The sequence below is a fragment of the Cyanistes caeruleus genome, chromosome Z (assembly GCF_971803275.1).
Source record: "Cyanistes caeruleus chromosome Z, bCyaCae1.hap1.1, whole genome shotgun sequence".
NCBI classification, from domain to species: Eukaryota; Metazoa; Chordata; class Aves; order Passeriformes; family Paridae; genus Cyanistes; species Cyanistes caeruleus.
The window spans coordinates 58,466,381-58,494,229 of NC_141732.1; the positions used below are offsets into that span (position 1 = coordinate 58,466,381).

The following is a 27,849-nucleotide window of genomic DNA, read 5'->3' on the forward strand; positions in this document are numbered from 1 at the left end:
GGCTGAAAAGTAAAAGCACACAATAGTTAACTATTACTTGACAGACAACAAGATCCTTACTTGAGTTGTACAACTGTTCAGGGTTGAAAATTACTAAGGAAATACAGTGAAGGAGAAACAGTTTTCAAATTACACAAGAGAGTGAATGGCCATGACATTTATTGGAAATGGTTTCGTGAAAAAGAATCAATTATTTTTCCTAGGAAAGTTCTTAAATTCAAACAGAATCTCACACTGGAGATTCAGTAAACCTCATGATACAGCAAGACCTTTTACTATAGTGTTGGGAGAAATGAAGTCACAATCTATAAATTGCAGGGTGGGAATAAAATTTGTACTTTAAGGAACCATTCAATGCTGGAATCCTTGCAGAGAATACTTCTGCATCTGTTAATATCATCAATATAATACCATCATACTTTCACCCTAAACTCTCACAAAAAGCCATTAAGGTTATGTTTCACGTGTTTGACATGGTATTCAACTGCTGGACTTTACATACACCAGTACAACACTTGTTGACATCTTTCTGGAGCCTAGCTCAGCAATGCACCACATCATCAAAACACTCTTTCTAAATCCACAGAAATGCAGATGGAAGCCTGCTATTCACCAGGAAACCTCCTCTGCCAAGGTGCATTTTCAAAGCTTCTGAGTTTTATTAAACAAACCCAAGAGCAAACAGTTCTCCAGATAGAAAAGTATAAAAACAGTGTCAGGGCCACTCTCCCAGTCCTATCTTTTGTTCCATTACAGACAATCACTGAATTTTTTTAAAAATGCAGCCTTAAAACACAAAATGTAAAAGCAAAACAACCCAAACAGTTCTTACTGTGTGCTCATGTACTGGCTGGCAGAACAGGGTTATTACCAGTAGTTTCCAGATGCAAGAAGACTGATCACAAACTCCTTGGCAGGACCCTGCTATGAACTCTTTACCAGCTGCGAGAGCTGCTCTGCCCACCAGCACTGTCACACAAGCACTGGTCCATCTTCCTTCATGTAAACATAAGAAGTGCATGGACAGTTCACAAAGCAATGGGAAACTGATTCCCCTAAAACAGGGGGATTGCTCTGCAGGTCAGGCATAACTGCAGCTTTCACAGCAAGCACAGATGAACCCACCAGCACATTCCGGCTATTCCTCCAGGCAGGAGCAGTGTAACACCTCAGTGAGCAGTGCATAAATGAAGCAGACCCTTAAATGCCCTTTGCCTCAGAAGATCCCCTCAAACAGAAATTGATCTTTACTGGCTACAGACACAGAAGTGCATGATCCCAACAGGAGATGAGGACCCAGAAGAAAGATATCTAGAGTATGGCAAGTAACTCAACCTCAACCAGCCTGTCTCTGCAAGTCTCTCTCTGGTATTTTGATAGATGTCAGAATGAGTAGGCTTTGTTTATGTGATATCACTTAACTCCTCATTGCTGACAACTGTGTTCCATTTGTTTTTCTAGGGTATTGCCTTGTACCTGGAAACATTCATCTCAGCACAGCCACTGCCACGTTTGCCACTCACTCCTCAATCCAGAGTACTACATATAAGGGCCACAGCACCACGTCTCTCCTCTTTGCATAAAGCACTACTTCGATTTCCAGGAACAGACCAGTTTATTTTCCTCTTTCCAAAACTAACATTACTGCTACTGTAATCCTGGAAAAAGAGATGCCCATGGGAGAATCAAACAGCAATAACAGAAGTTGTGAAAACAAAATGGCTTCCTTCCATCTGTGAAACACAACCACTGGGGAGGGAAAAGGCGGAATGCTTTGAACAGGAATCCTGCAATAAGAGTTTATTTAGATGTGTCAGACAGACAGTGTCCTGCTGTGCTTGTCCCCAATTATCTGGAATTAGAAATAAGATGGGGAGAAGATTGCAAAGCTTTGATCTGAAGCAGAACAACGCCAGTTTCATGGTATCAGTCATGTCATACCCTTAGAGGCAGCCAAGCCTGAGATCTGTTCCTAAAACTCTCATACATCTTATCCTGTATCCACTGACCTCCTTTGATCCAAATGATGAGTTGCCCCTTTTGCACACAAAATGAAAGCATCTTGTAGGAGACCTGCCTGTAACCCCACGGCTGCAGCTTCAGGAGAAGCTGAATTAGAAGTTTTTTTTGCCAACCAAAAAGGAACACGAGAGAGGGCTTCCCCTCTTCCCCTCCCTTCACTCTGCCCCTACACCTGCCCAGTCAGTACCATCTCCTTCCCTCATTTACATCAGCATGACAGACCACCCTAGTCCTGGGTTCTTTTTGTCTTGAGTTAGTCTGGGAGAGGGGGAGAGCAGGGCTGGTCAGGAGCAGAGCGAGGCTATGCCCTCCCTTAGTTCTGCAGAATCAAGACACTGGATCACCCCCAGTACTGCCCTCCTTGAATATCACTGGAAAGGTTGCCCATCTGTGGGACTTTAGAACACCTCTCATTTTCCTCATCTATAATATTTTTTAATATCATTTGTCTGGAGTTAGGCCCACACATTATTTTTTTCTGATTACTCCAGACATCTCTGCTTTCTATTAGGACTGCAGTACTGCACAAGTGCTCAGCCTTGGTAATTGCTCATGTTAAAGCTTTCTGCAATGCTGGCAGAAGATAAACAGAAACTCAGATTTAGGAGAGACCTACCTAAAAATGTTACTCGCTTGCTGGTTTATTTTAACTGACTGAGGGGCACAATCATTTAACATAAACAAAACTATTGAGTAACACAAACATGGTTAAGTTTGTAGCACACATTTCATTAAAATAAAACATCTGTTAATTAAGTAACAGGGAATGCTAGCACTGTGAGTCCTAGGTATTTTAACACACACATATTCACATGATTTTGTGTAGTAACGTACAAATTCATGTACTTTACAAATGTATGGATAATTATCCAACTTCAGGGGCAAATGCACATTTCACAGTTCAGTTAGAAAACATACCTCTTTCACAGAATAATATATCCAGTGCCTGACACCAATCTTCACTTATTTGAGATAACTAGGTTTAACGTGTAATTGCTAATAATATACTGACCTCCCTTTTTAAGGATACTTAACATCACAACAAAACACAAAACTTTCATCTTTCACTTCCACTAGGAAAGCATCTAAGATCTAGATCCTACATGCATTTTAAACAGAGGTTTAGAATTAAAAACTTAATTAAAAAACAGGAACTTAAATGGACTAAACTTACCCATCAGTTAACAAACAAATTTATGTGACCATATTTGAACACACACATCTGACTACTTGAAGTGTGCCAAGAGATACAACGCTTCCTTCCTGTGATTTTTAAATCTGGAGAGAGACAGTGAACTTTAAAAAATGTGACCCAAGCACCACTGATTTGAAAATCAGTAAAGGCTTTCAATGATCAGCTGACCAAAAAAGCGAACAAAAAAGTTATCTGTCACCTAAAAAATGATCTATCATTTGAATGCTCCTACTTAAAAGAGTGTTAAAATAATGTCAAGATAAACTTCATACCCAAGCTCCACTACTTGCAAGGGTGAGTAACTGCTGAAGCTTAATTGTGTCCTAAAAAAAACATCAAGAGCTGGACATTACTGAAAAAACAACCTTTATCTTTCTAACTGGTAACAGAGTAAACTGTGACACAGGAGGAACCTTCTGTTCCAGTCTAGATAAAGAAGTCTTCTTTCAGATAAGATTTCATTTGCATCTGTCTTTAGCAGCAGATCAATTGGCAAGCTCATCTCTTAAGATGGCAGGGATGTTGGGAAAAAACCCAAACAAACCAAATCAACAAAACAAAACTTGGAGAACTTCCAAGCTTTCACAAACAGCACCCAATTATCATTTAGTGCAAGCTGGTAATAGAGATAGAATAGTCCTTCTGAAAGATGAGGTAAAGACACAACGATTTCTACAATTCTAGGAATGACAAAAAAATGTATGCACAGAAAAACAGGCTCATTAAAGCATTCTGTCCAGCAGTGTACATGCAAAGCACTGGCCACAGCTTATCAAAGAACAGGTCATTGGCTCTTTGTTGACTATATCATGCTTCCTGAAATCTGCCCACACTGGGTCTCTTAGGAAATGATGGGATGTCTTAATTCACTTGATCAGAAGGCATTCTTATGCACCTCTTATTTGACCAACACCCCAAATAAAAGAGAAAAAAACGAGGGAGAAAAGGCTGTTCTGTATGTTTTTAGTGTAACCCCACTTCTTTACTCCTACTCAACCAAAGCAGGACTTGTCCTTCCAAAAAAAATGTTTCTTTTTTCTTTCTCTTCTGGATACAACCAGCCTTCTTACAAATTAAAGGGGAAGGGAGGACAGGAGAGGAAAAGGGAAGGAGGAAAAAGAGGGGAGGGGACGGAAGGGGAGGGGAGGGCTTCCTGTCCATGTCCAACTCCTATTACAGGTAAAACTTTACAGGCCTATACTTCTAATTAGTCCTCATGTGGCCAGCATACTAATTCCCTATTACATACAGTGTTCAATTTTCACTAACTACAGGATAAATTTTAAGTGGTCTCAAAGTTAGTCCAAATTTTAAACCCATCCACAAATGATCTGGCTTTAATTCAAATGAATGGACTTCCAAGACATATATATTTGTGTATATGTGCATCTGTCATCAACATCTCTAGTACACAAAGCTCTACAGATGTTTAGTTACCTGCACTGGTAAGTTAGAGTATTTTCAACGTTTTGCAAAGAAAAAAAACATACAGAAAATAAAAACCCCCACAACACAGACAACAATATGAAATAAAATTATATCCTACCATATTTCAGAAAAAAATCTGTTAAACCCAAGAGTTCAGTCAATAAACACTAGCCCATTACATCAAATGTAGCTTATAAATGATTAAGCTTTAACAATCTCACCCCACTTGAGTAGGCCAGATAAAATCTGCTGCTCCTTAATTGGCAAAATATTTAACCAGTCTGAGCAATCACTTAAGAGAAGTTAACCCCTTGATTGCACGTGTTTAAAGATTAACATTTTCAGCGTTCAGAAAGTATAAGCCAGTTACTAAAAAAAAAACCTATTTGCAGCTCATTTTCTTTTATCTGAAAATACATACAATTACGTACATACAATACATACATTACTATACATTACTAGCTACTAGACAACAACAACTGTACACAGAAGTAACTTTTTTTAAGATTTAGGTTAATTATAAATAGGAATCTGGTGGTCTGAATTCTATTTCTGATTCTTTATGATACAAGAAATTAATTTAAACTAATTTTCTCAATTAAAGACTTCACAATCTACAATACCTAACAAAAAAAATCTCTGAAAAAAAATCACCAAGTCAAACATGTGAACTCCACTGTTGGACAAATCTCATTTTCTCAACAAGCAAAATGCAAAGGCTTTTCTTATATTTCTTCAAGACAGGAATACCAGTTCTAGAAAGCAAAACTTAAAAAAAAAATATTTCTGAAAATATCTTTGGAAAAACTAATACAGCTCCAAGTAAAGATTTTTAAGCAAGCACCAAAAGCAAAAGATATGCTAGAGAATACCTGAATTTTACCTTTAATCCCAACATGTTTAAAAAATCCAAACTTTTTCCCTTTGATGTATAATAAAAAGCAGACAGGTATAGAAAGCAGTACGTCTTCCATTGCTTTTTACTGGAGCCATTGGTTTTAAGCTCCCTGGAGATAATCAAGCCTTGAATATGACGAATGCATCACAGTGGTAAATAAGGGATGCATCACATGACATACTTCCAAAATACTCTAGCAAATAACACTTGATTCCCTTCTTCTTGTGATACTGTGAGTGATATTTCTAGCACAGCTGATAATCCAATGTGCAAAGCTAACATCAAATTGCTCATGCCGTAGAACTGGGAGGAAGCTGGTTTCTGAAATACACATCTAATGAGACAATGGTGCAGCAGCCAGCCTGCCTGCCTGCCCCACAGCACTGACAGCTCAGCAGTCAGCTCTTTGTTGGGCTGAAGACTTTTTTTTACTAGTGCCAAAACATGGGCACTTTTAACATGCATTTTTTTCTGTATCAGAAACCTAGCACCAGCATTCATTACCAGTCACTGGTGAAAAAAAAAGATGTTCTGATTAAACATGAGATGGCTGTCATGCCTCACATTCCCCAGACTCTCTGAAGTTTCATTATTTTTCATTTATATAAGAAGTTACCTAAAACCAGTCATGCTCCTAAGCAGAGGGATCAGAGATGAGAATTCCCAAATCCTAACTGCTGCTAGCTAAAAGTCTCACAGAATCAGGTTCTTTCAAGCATCTTCCCTGTCTTCCTGGCTCTCTTGATTCTCAAGCGGGTCAGCTTTAGTAGGATGGGAAAACCCTCCAACTCCTCTCCTTCTGACAATTCTGCGACCTGGTGGTGAGGATACCTGGAGGTGGCAACTACAGGTGGGCTCTCCAGCCTGCAGAGAGATGGGAACAGGGGTCATCCATTTTCAGTGGCAACAGCCCAACTGATCAGCAAAGGGTGGCTACGGGACGGCCTCTTAAACCAATATGCTGTGGGACTGCAGGGCAGGCACAGATCTTTTACCTGCATATCCTCAGGAGAGGATTCCGTGCTGGTAGAGATGCCCAGCACCCACCAGCCAGGTGGTAGCACCATGCCAGAAGTAGGCAGGAGATGAGCAACAACACTGTCCATGGGCTAATTCTGCAAGACTCAACATTTGCTTGGAAATCTCTGGATTTCTATGGACTCTACAAACCTTGCAGGCTCTAAGATCAGGTAACATGAATCAGGTAGCAAATTTTTCAGCACTACATGGGATTCAAACATGGAGTTGCTTTGAAGCTGCACCCAGCACTTTTATGACTGAATACACTTTATCAATTTCTTGATTTTAAAGCATGCAATTCTGAAAGTAAATTAATGGAAGAAAAATGAGTCAAGGGAAAGATTCAGTTTCCTTTTACATGCATGACTCATTTTAATTATCATGCTCCAGGCAGATCAGTTAATTGCTAAAAGAACTGATTATTTACTCCTTTTCTCATTAAGAGCCATTGCACACTCAGACTGAAAAATCACAACATGAACTAAAACCAGACCTTGCTTTTTATTTCTAGCATTTTTACTTCCTTTTGTATTTTTACCCTATTTTCAAACTGTATTTTTTTGAAAATAATGGTGAGTCTACATTGCTAAGGCATGGGGGTTTTTTTGGTTGGTTTTTTTTAACATCTAAACACAGTTACATCACCTAACAAAGCATTATAGTATCTATTTTTTAAACTAAGTATCCAGAGACGTCTCTAGAAGTTTATGTTTAAATCAGAGAATTAGGGATACTATTTCACAGCATAACTCAGTACAAAGGATTTTCTTCAAAGCACTCAGCAGATCAAGGTTTGTTGGTTTGTTTTTATTTTACTATACTATAAGGGATCTCAAACTAAACTAATTTTTCAGGGAAGAGGAAAAAGAACAGAAATTTTAACTGCTTTTTTGGGTTGTGTGATATGCTTCAGGGTTTTTTTGTGGAACAGCGGAAAGCATGCATTTGAAAAGGAAATCAAGCCCTTGTGGCATGGCAGCTAATGAAATCATGCCAAAACTAGCACCTGTAATTAACACACAATGGAATGGCAATGATGAAAGCTTAAAAAAAGTTATCTTTCATTCTGTCTGAGGGAGTTGTGTAATATGCATGGGAAGGTATCTTTTTTTCCTATAAAGAAATTAGATACATATGTTGGTATTTCAGCCTGGAAATATGACGCGGCAGGTATAAACAGTGCAGTCCCCTAGCTGCCACAATTTATTATTGAGGACTAATATATCTAGAGAAATTATTTGGATTTATGAACATTTTCACTTATGCTGAGAAACTTCAAGATTGCATTATTTGAAGAACATATTATTTCATACAGGAGATGCCTCCAAAAAAGCATTCAAGCCTGTGAGTGGGCAGAAACCCTAGGCCACTGGTTGCTGGAAAGGTAATCACTGGTAGGGTCCATCTGCTCAGCTAAATGTGGCAATAACTGCATTGATGTGGAGGTGACTGCACTGCAGGAAGGACTATCCCACAAGCTAACAAGGGTAGAAAGCAAAGCTAGGTAGAATCCCATTTTGTGGGATTAAGAATCAATTTAAGGATTTCAGTGAAGACTACAAGGGAGAACCTAGGGAATGATAAAGTTTATCCATAAGTTTAATGAGCAATGTTAAAGACACAAAATCATCATACTTCCCCAGAGGCATTTGGGTGTGCTGGTGGGTGAGAGGCTGGACATGACCCAGCCATGGGCACTCCCAGCCCAGAGAGCCAAACGTGTCCTGGGCTGCATCCAGAGCAGCGTGGGCAGCAGGGCCAGGGAGGGGATTCTGCCCCTGTGCTCTGCTCTGCTGAGAGCCCACCTGCAGGGCTGCCTCAGCTCTGGGGTCCCTGCACAGGAAGGACATGGACCTGCTGGAGTGAGCCCAGAGGAGGCCACAAAAATGATGAGGGCTGGAGCATCTCTCCTGAGAGGACAGGTGAGAGATCAGGGTTTTTCAGCCAAGAGATGAGAAGGCTCCAGGGTGCTCCACATTATAGCACCTTCCAGTATTTAAAGGGGGCCTACTAGAAAGCTAGAGAGGGACTTTTACAAGGGCATGTAGTGAAAGGACAAGGGACAATGGCTTTAAACTAAAAAAAGGGCAAATTCAGGTTAGATATAAGGGAGAAGGTTTTTACAGTGGTAAAAACAAGGGTGGTAAAACACTGGAGCAGGTTGCCCAGAGATGTGATGGGTTCCTCACTCCTGGAAGCATTTAATATCAGGTTGGATGAATCTCTGAGCAAACTGATCTAGTTGAAGGGGGGGGTTGGACGAGATGACCTTTAAAAGTAACTTCCAACTCAAAATATTCTATGATTCTATTAAACAGATTCACACTTCACCAAACTAGGAAGGCAGAACTGCTACATAACTCAAGCCATATCACTTCCCTGAAACAATTCAGCATTGAACTACAGTTTATTTTTCAGGAGCGGGAGAAAGGTGGGGGAGGGAACTGTAATCATGATCTTAGTATTGACCTTAACTTTCTTACTGACACCCTATCTCAGTCCACTAGAGTTTTTTATGGCTCTCCTCTGGTAACAGTCAACATCATCTTTGCTACATAGACATTAGCAGGTTATTCCAGTAGCAATTGTACCAATGTCAAATGCATGACAGAGCATGCATCTTTTACCTACATAGGTAGGCAGAGCACGTCATTTTTATTGTCTTTTTATTCACAATTCTGGAATTGTGACAGGTCTTTCCTCTTATCCTTGGGTCTTTCTATGTTGACAGTTTATGCTGAGTTGATGCCTGTTGTAATCTTCCGTTCAGAGTTGCCAAATATCCACATGACATTCCCATGGATTTATTCATATTTCTCATCAGGATGACTTTGACTTCAGAATTTCCAACCTGTCCACATCACTATCTCTTTCTGCTATTTGTCATTCTACTATCTGCTGTATGTTACTGGCATGGAAAGCATTGACTTTTTCCATCACTGGTGATTTTTAAACGCTCTTTTTACGTTGTAGGTTGAACAAAAATTAATCCAGAAATACATAATACCTCCACTGCCCTGAAAGTCAGGCTGCCTGACCACAGGAGTCCTTTAGGGCCCTGCAAGCTCTGGTTTTGTGACTCTCCAGAGGCTCACATGGGTAATGTGATTTTTGTCACCAATAAAATGATCAGTGAAGAGAGAGAAGCATATCTGCAAATCCAGCTAAACAAGAAACAATTCCATATTTGCAATTACATTAAGTACCTGTCAGTTAGCCAGGTCAAAGCTGATACTTCAATTTTGCTTTAGTTAACTTTGTGAATAAAAATGGTTGTCGAAAGGTTAAGTATTTCACCTAAACCTTAATACACATCTTTATCCATCAACTTAACTTATCACTTCACATAAAAAACAATCTAGAAATTTTCCACAAGCCTGTAACAGTCAGCATCAGTTTTATACAGCTTTTCTACTGCCAATTAACTCAATCCAGACAGCCAAATGTCATATACAAAGCCTGCCTTTTCCAGCATTTCTATCCAGTCCACCCAGCACCATTTCCCTGGAGGAAGAAGAGTATGGTTTTCAAGGCAGCACCCACTGCTTGAGGAACAAAATATTGCTGCTTACCAAAACTTGATGCAGAAGGTCAGGGCTGAAACTTCTGATGATGGGACCCAGTGACATTCCAAGTGTATCACTGCATCAATCTGCTCTTACCTTCACAGGCAGCAAGGGCACTCTGACTGTTCTGGGCTGACAGCACGGTCAACTCACACATCTGTACATTCAGCTGTCTTCCTAACCTCTCATCCCCAGCAATCCATAACAAAGCCCAGATCCAGCCCATAAGTCTCCATTGTACAACATTAAGTCTGTTGTAATGTACGTAATGTATGTAATCTAATAAACTAGAGACAGAACACTCATGTCATATTCTAGTCTCTGAAACTTCTCCAGAAGAAAAAAAAAAATAATTTAGTGGGAAAGGTGGAGAGGATGGGGATGTAAATATCACTAACAGAACAGAGAACTTAACTGCTCGGCTTTTCCAAATTTTCTGAATGCACTTTCTTTCACCTTAGTGATTTTAATGGATTCTGTTTATGGCTGTAGCTACTGGACTGGAGCCTGTTCTGTTACAGATTTGTGATAAGACCTACAGTGTCTCTTCCAAATACTGAATAACACTAATTATAAATATCTTGTTGATTTTGCTCTCTCATTTACAGTTATGGCATTCATATCAATGCACAAACTGAAATGTGCAGTTCAATTTGCTTCTTATAGAAAAAGCTCAACAGACCTGAGCACAGTGATCAGGACAATCAAACTCAAGGAGCAGAGTTTTGACTTCTCCTAAAGAATTGTAGGTGACTCCTCAGTATCCAAAGGTGAATGTGAGGTGAAATAGGAGGGAACTAAGTTCTGAGAACACTGGTTGTTATCCTCCCCTAATAATTTAAACCACAAATGATTAATGTAAAAAACTACTAGTTTTGTGATTTCAGATTTAATCTGAATTTAATCTTCAGATTTAAGATATACTGTGTATCCTAGAAATTAACAGACATCTGAAGCTTAATAGGTAGCACAAGGAAGCATTCTGAGCTATGTCATGATGAGCAGAGAGAATCTGCAAAGTTCTTAAAATTAAGAATCTACAGTACAGCTGCATATAACAGCTAAAGACCAGACTTTGGGACCCACAAGCACTCCAGAAACTGTATGCTCTCAAATAATTTACAAAAAATTGGATGTTCTTTCAGAATTTTAAAACAAGTAAAAACAGTCATGGAGCAGTTACTATTGGAAAATTACTTTAACTGTTACTACATCAGCTGTGCTGGACTTGGGTTTTTAATTAAATTTTCAGTCCACAATTTCCATTTCTGCACATGCAGAACTTATTTCTTCTCATCTATGTGATCCTAAGCATATATACCATGTATAATTTTGATGGATGGAAACCATACATTTCAATTCACCTCCTTTTACCTTTCATAATACCCCTAAATGTGAGTCAGATCCCTGTGGTACTGGAACACCATCACTGCCAAATGGGTCATCTGTCTTTCAACACTTTTCAGAAAAGTTGGGTTTTTTTTTCAATTTTAGATCAACAGATTCACCTAAACTTGAATCACAAACATATAACTAAAGGGAATCTACAGTTATTCCTAGTTATTAAAATTTTCAGCAACAGTTCATGTTATAATTGATGCTAATATTTCCTTAAAGTGTCAATAAGCAGAGTTTTATAAAGGGAAGAAGATTACATCTCATAAGTATCAGTCAGCTTCTTAGATAACTTTAAAATAACCCAAAACTCTCTTCAGCAGGAGCTCAAAACCACATTATGGGCCTCCATACAGCCCCAGACAACATTAAACAGTAACGACTCCTGAAGAGAAAGAGAAGTAGACAGAATGCTCATAGTGTTATTTAACATTCTCCAGTTCCTTTTTTGTTTTTTCAAACCCGAAATGAAAACTGTGTCCTGTCACTGTAACAACCACAGTTCTCCTGAAAACATCTGGAAGTGCATCCCAGACAGTTCATGGTGTAACTGTTACACAGACTTACCATGTCATAAGAATTAGAATTTGTGTCTTCAGTGATATATTAAATAAATAATTTAGTTCTATGAGTAGAATTAGACTTTTGTAAGCAGCTGAAAAATATGCCCTGTTTGCCTGGTACCACAAGACAACCTCCTTGTACTCCTCTCCAAAGCTGCTGACATGCAGACTCAAAACATTTTTCTTCTACCAAAGGCCCAACCATAAAAGACTCTAACAAACACACAAATCCCCCAAAACAAACAAACGAACCCCACCAAAAACCAAAACAAACAAAAAAAACCGCAACCAAACCCCCAAAAAAAGCCAAAACAAAAGAAAAAAAAAAACCCAACAACAAAACTACCCCAAAAGCCCCCAAAACAAAACTTTTTAAAAAAAACCCAAACACAACAAAACAAAAAACCCCAAAGAGCAACAGATCTATTAGTAAATCTCTCTCTCCTTTCACTATTATCTACACCTATTTCTTTCTCAAATGCTTAACATAAGCTTTATTACTTGACTAAAAGAATAATAAATACAGGCTCTGAGGAACTGACAGGAATAGGAGATAAAACATTTCAAGACACTAAAGTGAACATGCACTTTTTTGAAGAAATCATCTTCATTTCAGCTGACACAAGACAGATGCTCTGTTTAGCAGGCATAATTTCAATACAAAAATCAATAATTGAAATTTTATCAAGAAACAGACACCACTCAATTTTCTGCTATTCTGTTCTATCAAAACAAAATCCAATTTAAAATCTAATTTTGCATCATCTGTTATAAGAGGAAAGCAAAGATATTTTTGTAGTCTGTTTTATAATAAAGCTTTTAGTTCAGAAAATGTGCTTGAAATTTTCATATTAAAAAAATCCCTAGCTATAAATGAAAGACAAACTGATACTGTACCTGTTTTCCTAATTGCAAAACAATGTCTCTCAGTTATGTTTCAGAATACTGAGGTTTCTTAGAAGCACTTTTTCTCAATAGCAACCATGCCGGAATATGGATGAGTTGAGGAACCGGTTGCTCCTTTAAAAGTCCATTTAAACCATTCACGCAATTAAAAAGCCTAATAGTTTAACAATGCAGTGAATAAAGTAACTGTAAAAAGGAATGAGCTAACTTTGCTTTTACAAACTTTAAATTGCGTTCATTTTTTGGGCAACATTCATCTTTCTAAAATATCAACTATAAATGCACAAACTATAAATGAAAGCACACAGAACCACAGAAAGCTTCCTCAAATTATGAAGTGAGTGCCTCATAACTTCAGAATTTGTATTTAGCAGGGTTAATTAATTTGATAAACCACAATTCCTGGCAGTGTGCCAACCCACCTCTTAAGGAAACACCAGAAAACTGACTATAAATGCAGCTGGTCACTGAGTTATCTGTGAAGCACATTGTGAGCAGTACTTATTAATTCATAAGAAGAGATATATTTATGAGGCTTTGAAAGAGGAATGGAAATACCTCAGCTATTCCATTTGTTAAAAAAAAATTGCATTAACACTTCCCCGTTTTTTGAAGCAGAGGTCATATTTGTTTGTTTGATCCAGTTCATTCCTTATTGGTTGCATTTAAAATTTCCAGTGAATGATTACACAAACCATCTGACATCATCACACATGAAGGTTTCCCAGATATGGAGAATGAAAGGGATTAACTATAAACCTATATATCAAAGTATTGCCATGTAGATTCTGCACATTAAAATCAATATTCAGCAAATACTTCCATTACAACTTCTAACACAAGTTCAAGAACTAGTAAACTTTAGCACTAATAAAGCTAAAGTTCATCTAAAAACAACACAAACCCCACAAATGGTCCTCAGAAATGGAAGATAGGGAACAGACAATCTGCTCAGTCTAGGTCAATCCAAGACTACTCATTGCAGCACTGCTTTCTGAACAAAGCAACCTGTTTAATTTTATTTTATCTGACTAATGCAATTGTTGGTATTTGATGGGAAACAGTTCCAGAGAAAATTATTTCAATACAAATAGTAACACTGATACACAGCCCACATTTTCTTCATTTCATTATCACCTTGTTTCTTTGACCTAACTTCCAAAAGGCCATTAAGAGTAGTTTTGTCTTCCTCATAAATCATCCTACCAACCCTTTGATCCTTTTGACACCTTCTTCTTAATTCCTGTGGGTCCACCAACAACTTTCCCTAACAGGTACCTTAAAATGCCTGCAATTCAAACAAATATAAATGGACTCCAGGTCAAATAAGTGTTTATAAAACAGGGAAGAAACATTTTTGCTTTCCTCCCCTTTGTTGGTCCCTAGAATATTTTTACATACAATTGGAACTCATCTTTTTTCAGTACTACCTCAAACTCAAAACTTTCAGATTTTCCTAATTCTTTAATAGATTTTAGGTTTCTCAGACACATTTTCTTTTTAGTTTAAACTGTATAGTTGCATAGTATTAAATTACATATTTCAAGATAAAACGCAATCCGTTTCTTCTTCTTACTTAATTTGGGAGACTTAATGCTGAATGAAGGATGATGCTATGATGTCTGTATCTGATGTCTATATCTTCACATATTTCTGCCCTGAAAAATCATATATTAGTTGTTTGGCATGCCAGTTATGGTCAAACACTACTTTTTTCACGTGTCCAATCAATCAAAATTAAGACTGTGGTTATTTTGTGAGACTCAAAATACATCTCAAAAGTTACAAATCTAACAAACAATCATATTATGATAAATATTAATTAGCATAAAAATTGCAACGCACAATCATTTGCTTTTATAATATTTTCCAGAGAGTACACATGTTTAAAAATTAACTATTTGCATTTTTAAACAGCAAATAGTTAGATCTATCTTCTGCTGGAACAAACCAACATGTAGGTGGTGAATCTTCCATCTGAGTTGTGCAAAAACATTAGTACACAGAAAAATAAGTGAAAGGGAGCCAAAATATCTCCCCTCTACAGGCAGAAACTTATTTAAGTATATGAAAAAACATAGTCAGTAGGGAAACTAGTTTATCTTCTGTTTCTGAAAGAATATAATAAATACCAGACACAACTACAGTGTGGGCCATGTTCAGGAAATCTGTGAGGTCTCTTGGACCACACACTCCCTCCAGAAAGTCACACATATTAGTGATGAAGCAATTCACCCACCCAGGGCACTGCTCAGATCACTTACATATGGCTGTAAAAGGAGAGAGAGACATTCACCAAATGGTTACCAACACCAAGAACTACCACCATTGCCAGACTCAACACCAGCTACCCCAGTGGAATTTGAGGATGTGGGAATAGCTACAGGCCTCTTCACAGGCTTGAACTCCCCAATAATCCAATGCAAACAGGAGAAACAAAACTAATTTTAGATCAAGTCTTCTGTTGCTTGCTACATTTAGTTTTTAAAACTTCAAGATGCAAAAGCCCTTAGGTCTCTGAGACAAAGGTCTCTGAGCCACAGTCAGCAATCACAGAAATGTGTATGGATGACATTGTGCCAGCCTACAATGCAAACAAAACCTACATGCAAAGGAAAAGGAAAACCAGCTACTTCCTGATCACGTTAAATTACAGAAGGAGGAGTATGAAACTTTTCATTCAACAGCTGCTACTTCTCCAACTGGCTGATAGGTTAGGTATGTCTGCCCTTTCCAAAAAACAAATGTACCCTATCTTCAAAATAAGATAGATTACATAGGAGCCATTAAAAACTTGGCTCTCAACAGATCCATGATCCAGAGAGATGGACCAACTACTGAGTCATTCATTCCACTATGGGGGCATGTGAACTTCAAAGAAAAGAGGAAAAAAGCAGAAAAAAAAAAAAAAATCAAGCTTCTGCAACACAGTTTTATGCTGACTATAGACATATATACATACTCTGCTTTAAGTCTTTATCTCAGTCAAATGAAAACACACACACACAAATGAAAACAACTAAAATAAATTATGCATGGAAAAATTAAGATTCAAAGCTTAAAATCAGCCTCTACTCACTAAGGACAATTCGGAGCAGCAACATTCATTCCCCTCTTGATTCATGGACAAAGATTATACTACATTATTAAACCATTAATGGCATGCACACGTTAAAACAACAGAAACACACAATTTGAAGTAGTTAAATTCAGAGCTATGAGGACATACAACTCATCCAGGATCAAATAATTAATCTAGAGTTATATGCAAAACCAGAACAGTGGTGTACAGCAAAGAGACTTTATCAATGAAGTTACCATTTGTGATCATCAGACAGAAGAGGTAGGTGGAGCTGTTTAATGTTCCTTAGGCAGGACACCAACTTCACTCCAAGACCAACACAAAGATTATTTCTATCATCAGATAATGATATAAATGCAAATTAAGGGATACACTCTGCTTCTCTCAAGCAAAAACAAGATGCCTGTGGCTATCCAAGGACAACAGAATGCTGCCTGTCCTGAGCAAGGAAGCTCAAAAAGAGAAACTACAGGGGCAAGAGATCTGCAGATGTTGCCAGGAGGAGCCCAGATTTTGGAGTTTGTCTGTTAAGCTCTAATATCCACCCTTGCACTGTCACTTGGACATCCTGCCTTCTCCTGTCTTTTTAAGACTACAGTGCCTCACGCACAGGACTCTTCAAGATGTCTCTGTATATTAAGCCCTATTAAATGGTTATTTGTTCCTATTTAATGTAATGATTTTTTTGTTATTCTTACAAATTGCAGTTCCTTTAGAAAGAAACAGATGTTTGACCATACCTGCTTCCTCTTTAAATAATTCTGAGTTTCTGAGGCTATGGCAGAAAACCACAGGAAACAAACTTAAAACAAGCCTCTGCTTTCTAAAAAAGAAACTTCATATTTCTGGGAATTTTACTGAGGAAGGGCATTTAATGGTCTAAGTCAGCCCGCAAAAATAAGTAGCAGATAATTTTGTTTCCCCCCACCCCAAAACTGCAAACCACTTCACCATACACTGTAAGTGTTCATCCCTCAATTATCAGACCAACTTCCTCCTATGAACAGTAACATCTGAAGGCCTTTGGAAAGAATGTGGAGTATATTACACTTTTGCAAAGATGGTTATACATTATACTGCTCTCCTCAGCTGATAAATGATGCCTCAGGCCAAACAGACACAAGTCTGATGTGCTAGGTCTTAATTAACCAGTGCTTCCAAATAGCATTTCACATTATCAGATACAGAGTAATGATAGTACTGATACGGATCAGTTTTTGTTCAGTTCTTCCAGTAAGGGAAGGTACATTGGAAAGAGAGATATTTGTTTCCCAAATTATTTGGTTTGTTTGACTCAAATCTGAATTTTTCATTCTCACTGGAAGAAAAGAAATTACACAATTAATATCTGAGGTCAATGAACAATCAATCATGATAGCTACCTAGATACAATGCCACTTTTTTTTTTTTTTTCAGCATAAATCAATAGCAAAAGGCTAAATGGAGAAAAAACACTACAAAGTTTATTTTTTTGTTTACTGTTTTCACAGATCACATCTAAAGTATGAGTCTCTCCAACACATTCCCCAGATCTTTGGCAAAGAACCTTGCATTACTCTTCAGCTAAAAGACAGTTAGATACCTAAACAGTAGCTTCATGCTACCTGGCACACTTAGAAGTATAATCAATTAAAGGCAGCTGAATCTTCCTCTGTCCATACAGGAGAAGTGTTTTAGTCCAACAGAAGAGCTGGAAAACTTTACTGCTTAAACAAAATCGTTTCCTTTATCAATTCCAAAATACCCAGCTGTGATGCTATTGATTGTAACTACATGAATTTGGCAGAGTTTTAATAATCCTTCAGAGAAGAGAATTCTATTTGCTACATGCAAATACATCATCATTTCAAATATTTGTAGGTATCAAATGATAATATTTGAACAAAAGAGTACTTCTAGGGTTTCTTACAGTCTATTTTTAAAGTAGCCAGAAAACATCGCTGTATTAAAAAATTGCTGTACTAACATTCATTAATGTTCACTCAGTGTGCAGAGATCAAAATAGTTACTATATACAAATATCCCAACAACAACAGAGCAGCACTCACAGTTATTTACACCAAACTTCAAGTGTCACCTACACAAACCGAAATTGCATTTCCATTCCCACCTCCAAAGCCACACACTTCAAATAAAGCCCACTCCAGTATGTGAAGCAAAGTCTATGGAGTTGAAGTATGATCTATTCACCCCAACAGCGGGTGTAGTTACAGACTACAGCAGCTCAGGAAGGACCTTCCTAATACATGTATGATCCTTGCCTCTTCATCCCAGCCTCCACTGCAGTAGCACAGGATTAATCTGGGAATTCAAACACCAGAAACACAGAATACCCTTGGTATAGTTGTTATAAAATACCCTCACTGCAACTATGATCACTGCATAGACTTTCCACCTCCTGGCAAAATTGCTTTTCCTCATGCTCCAAACCACTGAAAGGAGGAACATAAAATTGTTTACTTGGTATTACAAGAATAGAGGAAACATTTATGGGGTAAAACATGAAGCAGCCTACAAACAGAGTCTGGAGGGAAAACTAATTTAACCCCATACTCATTTTGGAAAACCCAGCCAAAATGTGTTAAACATATTAATATATGACAGAATAGTAAAGAAGGCATGTGCAACACTGGCTGTGTCTTCATTAATGCCAGATTACCATTTGGTACATTATCATTTTATACAATCACTCTGCAATACAAATTTATACCCAGTGCAGACACAAGCACATTTCTGTCAAATTTGTCTGAGTGCAGGATGCTTTGGCATTCAAGCCAGCTTCACATCAGCTGAAAAAGTAAAAATAATATCTGTTTAGGTATTGTCAGAGTCACAGAGAGATGAGCAACATCTGACAGAGCAAGAAACCTACCAGTATAAGGAAAACATCAAAACTTGGGATGACAAGTTATATTTACACCAGAGATTTGCATTAGGTGGTAATGGATTTTGATCAGCTTGCAAGATGCCCTAATGTGCCAATGATGCCCATTGAATCAACAATCTAAATCAAGCCAGTAAATCAGTGTCTGTAGGGTGATGAGTAACACAGCATCCTCCTCCCTCCCTGCTGCTCTGTCCCCAAAAGCTTTCAGCCTTTTCTCTAACTCTGCAGGGTACCTCATGTAGCATGTGTTCATGTAAGCAGTTAAAATGTATCTACAGGAGAAGGGAGATCGGCAAAAAACCAAAAAACTTTCATATTAAACACAATTTCACATACACATAGGAGAAAATAAATCAGAAAAGCCAAGTTAGGATTACAGACATAGCTGCTTAGATTGCCTAAATGAGACAATATGTATTATCTCATCTGGCAGTTTAGCATGACTGAAATGAAACATAATTTGCAGTTGACGCCAACTGGCAGGAGACAAATGTTCATGGTAATCTTTGTGTTTTATTAAGAAAGTTCTTCTGTCTTAAATTACACGGAAAATGGATTGGAGGCTTTTGGTCTAAAAAGTACAAGGGTTGCAGATGCTACCCTGAACTGTTAACTCATAGAAAAATGTGTCTTCAGTTTTTACAATTTGAAAGGACAAATCTAAAATTATGCCAGGTCAAATCTTCTACCCAGTACCTCTGTCTCCAAGAGCAGCGAGAAGCAGATGTCTGGGGAAGAGCATGAGAATAGTGTAATCGTTTAGTCATACTTTCCCCAAATACACTTGTCTCCAATAATTTGCAGCTCAGGGACTTTCAAAGCCAGAGGTCATGCTTATGTGTTTAATAATCCCTTACAGACTCTTTTTTCCATTAATTTTGTCCAGTTTCACTTCAAATTGGTATAAATTTTCAGTATCCACAACATCCTACGGAGTTACACAACTTAATATATGTGCATGACAAAACTCCTCAATATTCCAAATGCAACACCTGCTAGTTTCATTTTCATGCTCATTAGCTCTTGTACTGGGAGAGAAAATTACCAACTTATCCCTAAGCCTCTCACCACACCATTCATGCTTTTATAAAAGTATCATCACATCCCAGTTGTCTCTTCTCCTCACCAATTTAACTGCTGAAGAGAGTCACAGTGCTGAAAAGAAGATCCTCATCATGTCAGTAAGTATGAAGAAGATCCCATTCTGTTTTACTCTACATCATTAGAGCCTCAAGACCAACATATTCTTAACTGGACAAACAAAACAGATGTAAAGTAATGGAAAGTAACCCAAAGAAAAGCAACAAACATAACTGGTACACAAAACACAGCGCCTGTGAGGTGAAAAAAAGCATGCTATTATAGCTAAAAAACCACAATCTATAAAAAATAATTACTTGCTTTGTCCTAGACAGATGTAGGATGAGCAACGGTAGTATTAAATTACTACATGAAAGGTACAAATTGGATAACACATACAGAAAATTTCCATGTCATGACAATGTAAGGGAGACCACTGAGTTCCATAGAACAAGTCACAGATGACAGATACAGACAATCCAAATCTGAGCCAGAAAGACTGGAGTAGATGATGCCATAAGGTCTCTTCTAGTCTTATCTTTGTATGATCCTCTTTGGATGTCAGGCAGAATCTTCCTCTCAATGATTTAACAACAATAACAACAAAATAAGAAAAGGGGTAGGGGGTGGGTGGGCAGTGTTTAAGTGGAGCTACAGGGTTGATTGCCCTGGAAAAAAACAAGTTACAATCTGTTCACAAATAAATTATTTATTGAGACCCTTTCCTTGTCCTACTCCAAGGAGCCTGTGGAAAGAATGAGTGACCACCAGCCAAGAGCTGGAGACATTTTGCTGAAAACGTGGATCTCTATTCTCTGACCTTGCCTGGACATTCTTTAAATCTGGCTGGGAAACAGAGGCATACTCTATGCAGACTCCAGGGTACATGTGTATGTGAGACAGTCCCAATGCACTCTTAAGGACTGTTTATCTGCTCTGCAACTCATTCAGTGAGCAACAGAAAAATAAGGTAAACTGTTGATACAGGCTGGTCAAGCACCAAAAAGTTAGGATATTCCTAAAGCTCTGTTTTAGGCAGGACTTTCACTCTTTCATGTTAACATTTACCATTCTTGCAGTAACCAAGCTCAAGAAAGGCTGGATATTTTTGTACTCCAAATTCAGCTGCAATAAAAGGCAAGCTCTAATTCAAGCTGCCAAGGCTGTCATGGAATGCGGTCTGGGCCACTTAGATGTAAAGACTGGTTGAAGGTAATTGCACTGATTTTATGCAGTCATGATCATGACTGATGATTGAATAAACATGTATACACAACACAAACCTCATCCACATTTCTGCAAACTTGATACCTCTGCAAAATGATCTACCATCTCAGCAGCGCAATCAGCTGGGCTGTCCGTGGAATACCTTGAATGCCAGCTATCATGTACTATGTCTGTTAGTACCTTTAAAAGCCCTAAAACAGAGGAAAATGAGACCTTTGTTAATCCCTTAAAGGTAAACCATACCAGAGAAAACCTGTTGGAGAAAAATCAACGCACAGAGACAGAGAGAAAGTGAAGAGATATAAGAATTCATGAAACTTTTACTGTTATGCCAAATTTGTCCCACCATTTATGTTGAACTTAAAACAATTTTCTAAGAGCACAGAAACATATCCACAAATAGGACTGAATATAAAATTAAAATATATGCTACTATTTCCAACATGCAAGTAAAAGAATAAATTGCCATATTTAAACTAGAACTTACATTTAAAATTTTCTTGTAAACTTTAAATTACTCAGACCTGCCTGTGCAAAATGACATTTAGGTTTTATCATGTGGCTATTCTGAAACAGAGTTACAATTGCCAAAATTGTCACGATAACCATGTATATCTACTGCCTTATTTCCTGAAAAAAGTTTCATAGAAGGCTGTAAGAACTAGAGTATTTGCACAAGATATTCTCCAATATTTATATTTCAAGCATAATTCAGTATGTATTATTCATCAGTACTAAACAGTTGTGCAGAAACATGCTGCCATTCTTTGCCCACGAAGAGCACTGCCAAGATATTCTGAACAAATATTGCTTTAGTTGTCATGACTGTCACTCACTCTCCCTCATGGGGATTGGGAAGAGAATCAGAAGAGGGAAAATGATACTTTATCAGGTAAAGCAAAAACCATGCAACTAAGCAAAGCAAAAGAAGGAATTGCATCAATGCTTCACAAGAACAAGCCAGCCTTCATCCATTGCCAGTAGAGAAGGGCTCCATCACAGGTAACAGTGACTTGGGAAGACAAATGCCATCACTGCAATCCCCTTCTTCCTCCAGCTTTATTGGTGAGCACAATGCTACTTGGTGGGAAACACTCCTGGGGTAAGTTGTGGTCAGCTATCCTGGCTGTGTCTCCTTCCAACCCCTAGTTCACCCCAGCCTACTTGCTATCAGAGCACAAGAAGCTGAAAAGTCTTTGACTTGGTGTGACTATAGCTCAGCAACAAGAAAAACATCACTGTGGTATCAACATTAGTCTATACTAAACCCAAAACATAGGACTATATCAGCTATTATGAAGGAAAATAACTCAGCTGAAACCAGAACATCAGTAAACTCCTAATATCTGACAGAATATGTACTCCTCTCATCTGCACCACCTTCTCTTCTAAAGGTACTTTAACTGCAGGAACAGTAACTATATTTACAACATTGTAAATATATGTGTGTGTGTATATATATATATATATATATATTTGACTTATTAATAAAAAAACCCACCCCTTTATATGAAAGTATTTTTGGCACAGCCTTCCCATCACACATTTACTATCTGCAGAGGATGTATCGAAGTAATATGCACATGCTAAGAGACAAAACAAGAGTACATAACCATTCAAGACAAATGTATCCACCAACATATACTGGTGTATTATCACCACCACACACTTTAGTGATGAGGTCAGGTTTAGACAAACAAAAGTTCAGTGAAAAGTCTGAAAAACCTGATTACAATGATCCCAGACACAAGCCTTGCAAGCTGCAATTCACTGACCTATGTAAACTGATGTGGCTTTCAGATAATCTCCCAGTGAATACTATTGCAAAATCTATAAACACAGATGGCACCAACTGGCACCCTATCTGCAATCTCAGCAGACGATCAAATAAATATAAAAACTGAATTTATCTTCACACATCACAGGTGATTCTTTACAAACAGGTTTAAGGGATTATAACTGAAAGCTGAACCAAGAAAGTTCTGTCACAGCTAGCCAAAGTCTCAACCATTCTGAGAAGTCACACTGCCCAAACAATGCAGATTTAAAAACTGGATTTTAATAAAATAATGCAACATTCAGTTCAGACCAGGCTCTGGTTATAATTGCTACAATTACCACACTGACCATTTCTATTAGCAATAAACTCCCAGGAGTTTCTCCTAAAGTACCTTTACAGAAAAACCTACTTGGGATCAAAAGAAATGAAAAGGCTGACAAGCTACAGTAAATCTTTAAGGTAAATATCAGCCGTACTATTAAAACACAGTATATTATTTTATCTACAAAACATACTGCTATTAATCTGGAGTGGAATGACAGCATTAATACTTACTGCTGAATTTCAGAAATTATGTACAAGAAGGCACACCACATATGCAATGTCAGGTGTCAGCAAGCATGAAGATCACTTAGTCAACTCTAAAGTTACTACTGTGCATGTAATTAAAATCCAAGACATATTCATCAGTAAGATATCACATAGAACACATAAATCAAAAAATACTTTCACCATCTTTAAGATGACGGTATTAAGGCAAAGAAATCTGAAATAGAGCAGTGACACCAATGGCAAAGGAGACTGTACAGCTGCTTAAGCAATATTGCTTCATTGATTGTTTCTCAGCACTAGAAGCTGTTAAAGGTGAAAATAATCAGCTAAAATAAGCCTTCCTTGTGTGTCTGGGTTCATTTATTACAGCACTGTCACTGGCTACAACACAAAATAATGCTTTCTCCAAGACATTTTTTGCTTTTTTTATAGTACTTCATTCTCATGGTTTATCATTTAGTTCCTATGTTTTCACCATGGGCTTCAGAGAAACCCTTAAAGAAACCCCAACCAACAACATCTAAACCAAAATACATAAAAAATATTTTAGGGAACAAATTGCTGCAGCATTCCTCTCATGGATCAATGTCTTAAATATTCTGGATTCTCCTTTGAGGAGCCCACGTCCAACTTAACTACAGAGCTCCAAGCTGAAAAAGACAGTATGATTATGAGAATCAGAAGACAATAAGAAATGGAGAAATTAATCTTCAGCAATAGACCATGGATGGTTTTTTTGGTTTTTGTTTGATTTTTAAAATTACATTAGTGAATCAGAAACTGGAACCTATTGATTATGTGACCAGCACAACAGTCTCTAAATATCTTTTGCTGTGATTTATTTATACTCAGTCATGGATACTGTAACTGTCCAACTACTCTATATATTGCCACAGTTCAGAATTTCAGATACATTCCTGATCCACTCACATAGATCAGGTACATTTACAGTCAGCTGTTTGCCTTTGCAGCAAATTTATAATTGAATTAGTTTTCCACTGTGCATTTAGTTTTCCTCAGAATTACCTTCTGCAAAAATACCTTTTAGGAAAATACTTCTAGGAAAATTGACTATTACCTGATGTTGAAATACTTATCCATGGTCAATGTGTCACCTGCTAGAGTAGTAAGGAGAAACAAAGGTAAATTAAAAAGAAATTAAGACCTAAGATCTGCATTTTTTTCCAGAATGCATCACCTTCTGTCAGAGAACATGAAAATATCACTTTATTTACATGACAGTAAAATAGTACTTGTTTAGACAGCTTTCACAGTATCTTGCCATATCTCCTGAGCAATTTTAAAAGGCAAGGGATAACAATACTATTTTTTAAATCCAGAATTTACAAATGCCCTACATTCAGCTTTATTCCAATTCATCTGTATTTGGAAGAATACATCCTAGTAGTTCCACTTTCCCAGTGCAGATTTTAGGCACCATAACCCAGGAGAATTCTGTCAAGAAAGCTGGAAAGCCAGAAGGGGAAAATAATCTAAGCAAAAGTCTTTGGTATTATTTTCACAGACTTGTCAACTACAATCACATCAGCAATTGTCTCTGCATCAGAATAGGGCTCTGAGAATCAGCCGCTTGCCACCTCTACCCTTGTTCACAAATGAGTTCAAAGTGCTGACACCCCAAAATGATTTACCCTGAATGATTTTAGGCAGAAAACATAAAAAATCTGAGAAAATTTTGAGAAAAATTGAGAGGGAAGGGAGGCACTGAAAACATAGAGGAAAACAGGACAAAGGAAGACAAAGAAAGCTCTTGTTCACAGGGACGGAATGGGGACATAAACCAGTTTCTCTTATTGCCACCAGCAGTGAGAAGCTGAGCACTGCCCTCTTCCCCACAGGCTGGATGGTGTGAAGGGTCAGCCAAAAAGAGGAGCTGTGTGTGCTTGTGCCTGGGCATGAACACATGTGTGTGCTTAGGAGGTGAGGACAGCCGGGGACAGCAGAGCAGCCATCCTCACCCTCCACTTCAAGCTTTAACAAACAGCTCTGAGACAAACAGCAGCTTCAACAGGGGCTGTTCCTATGTGGAGAGTCTCTTTCCTTTTCATCTAAAAAAGTTGGGTTTAGATGCTGAGGGTAAAATTCCTAGAAACTGGGGTGGCTTTTTGGCCTGTAGTGGATAACCAGAAATATTCCATTAGCTAGGAGCTGCCATCCTGTGTTCAGCATATCTTCTTGTTGTAACCACCACTTCTCTTTTACTGAGGAGTCCTCCAATGGGTATTCAATGTCTAACACAGTAGAATCTTCTGGAAAAATATATTTTGATGAACAATTCTGTTCTCCAAAACACTCAGGAAAATAATAAATTCTCCCTTTTCATGTAATTATTATTAAAAGAGCAATGTCTAAACTGCACACAAAATAAAACACCAGGTTTCTTGCCCAGTTGCCAACTATACAGTCACCTGCAGCTCAGTCAGGTTCTGCTGATGCAATAATATGTAGTAGTTAATAAGTCATTGTCCTACTGTATTACAGAACACCACAAGCAATCTTCACAGGTACAAGCCAAAACATGAAAAAGGATCATGGCAATCATTGGCTTCCTTTCAGTCTTTGCCAGCAGTACTCCTGATTCTAACCTATCAGCCCAGCACAATCAAGAGTGTCTTAGAAGATGTGGAGGAACTATCCTTTGATTAAATAAGTAACAAAGTAACTGTAACATTTTTACACAGCAATGATGCATCCATTCCCAGAGATTTATAGTTGTTAAAGAAAATGACGCACTTGCCTGACATGTGGGTACATCATCACACAAACATCTCCCAGAATGCTTAATAAAAACAGATGATTAACTACAAAAAAAGATAAAGTGGGCAATCTCCTACATACTGATTAAACCTACCCCATGACTCAGAGGGAGAAATCCTCTGAAGAAAGCAGCAATGTGATTAAAGCTGGAGGGGCTGCAACTAGCATTTGTAACAAAAAACTGAGCAATAGTCCCATGAAACTGTGTCTGAAATAAAACCTTGTCATTATCATCTGCCTTAACAGTCTGTCTATACCCTGACCTAACAATGCACAATATATATAAAATACTCAGTAAGGTCCCAGAGATTAATTTGGATTTGATTTTTGCAGTATGTTTTATTCAGAAAAATAAAATGGAATGCCACTGACATTTCCCAATTACCCAGTCTCTGAACACAGCATAAATTTAAGTCTCTATGAATTACTATAAGGACCATAGCATTTCTGTGACCAAAGCAAACTCATGAAAACAACAGGGCCCCTTGAAGGTATGAGCTTGAGCAGTCAGAACCCACTGCACTACTGGGACCAAGCAGACATCTTCATTAAGGGATCTGTAATGGTGCCTAAAAATGTTTCCCTAAGAAAGCCAAACCTTGTAATTAACATATATAATATTTTCCTCTGGATGAGGTCAGCTAGAGCTTTGTAATTGTGCTCATTTATTCCTATTAATACATCTCTCATTAGGATGCACACACTCTCAGCATCTCGTCTGCTTAGTTCTGGCTTGGTGTAAACTTACTATGATGGTGCAACGCTGCTGCTCTGCCACCAGGTACTGGGAGCGTGTGCACTTGTCTGGACACGGCACAACCAGGCCACGCTGTTTTACTTGATGTTGCTCCAGCACACTCACAACTTCTGAATTATGAGATCCAATCTCACCGGTGTCCTACTGAGTGTCTTTGGAGCGACACCTTAATTATCAAAAAACGTGCACCGGCAACCTGTGTCACCTACTTCCTGCCCTTCTCTGAAGGGCCCTGAAAAATGCGCGCACACACACACACACACACAGACACACACATCCCTCCCTCTAAAAGTGGTCCCAGAAACGCGACGGGTGTGAAGAACTCGTCAGCGATGTGAAGGCACCCAGGTGAGTTTAGACCCCTCGCTCCCCGAGGCAGCTCACGGAGAGTCGAGAAGCTCCCGTTCTCCCGGGGAGAGGCTGCAGGTGCTCCGGCCAGGGGTAGCCCGGCTACCGCCGCTGCCCGTCCCGCACGAAGCCGCCCGGGGCCCCCGGCGGGCGGTGTCCCCACGGCCCCGCCCCGCTCCTTACGGCGCGCAGGGAGCGCGGCCGCCCCGCGGTGCCGCCCGTGTGCGCGGAGGGCGGCCAGGCGCCGCGGGTCCCCGCCCGCTGCCCGGAGAGAGCCGCGTCCCGCCGGGAGCGCCTGCTCGGCAGGACCGCCGAGCGGGAGAGAGGGAGGGAGAGAGGGAGAGCAGCGGGGAAGGAGGCAGCGA

General features: G+C 38.6%; 1 protein-coding gene across 6 annotated transcripts in view; it reads right to left on the reverse strand.

The window, feature by feature from the left end:
• The window catches only part of LHFPL2 (LHFPL tetraspan subfamily member 2), a 121,057-nt gene that overhangs the window by 92,568 nt on the left and 640 nt on the right, over positions 1 to 27,849 (reverse strand). The window contains exon 1 of one of the 6 annotated variants that reach the window (XM_086868953.1): positions 27,521 to 27,645. The exons of 2 other annotated variants lie outside the window; for them this stretch is intronic. The gene's annotated coding sequence lies outside the window, so the exon portion shown is untranslated. Of the gene's footprint in view, positions 1 to 21,325; positions 22,114 to 24,679; positions 24,720 to 27,520; positions 27,646 to 27,849 lie in introns of those variants that run through there. 3 more of the 6 variants (XM_086868949.1, XM_086868950.1, XM_086868951.1) reach the window with 3 other exon arrangements.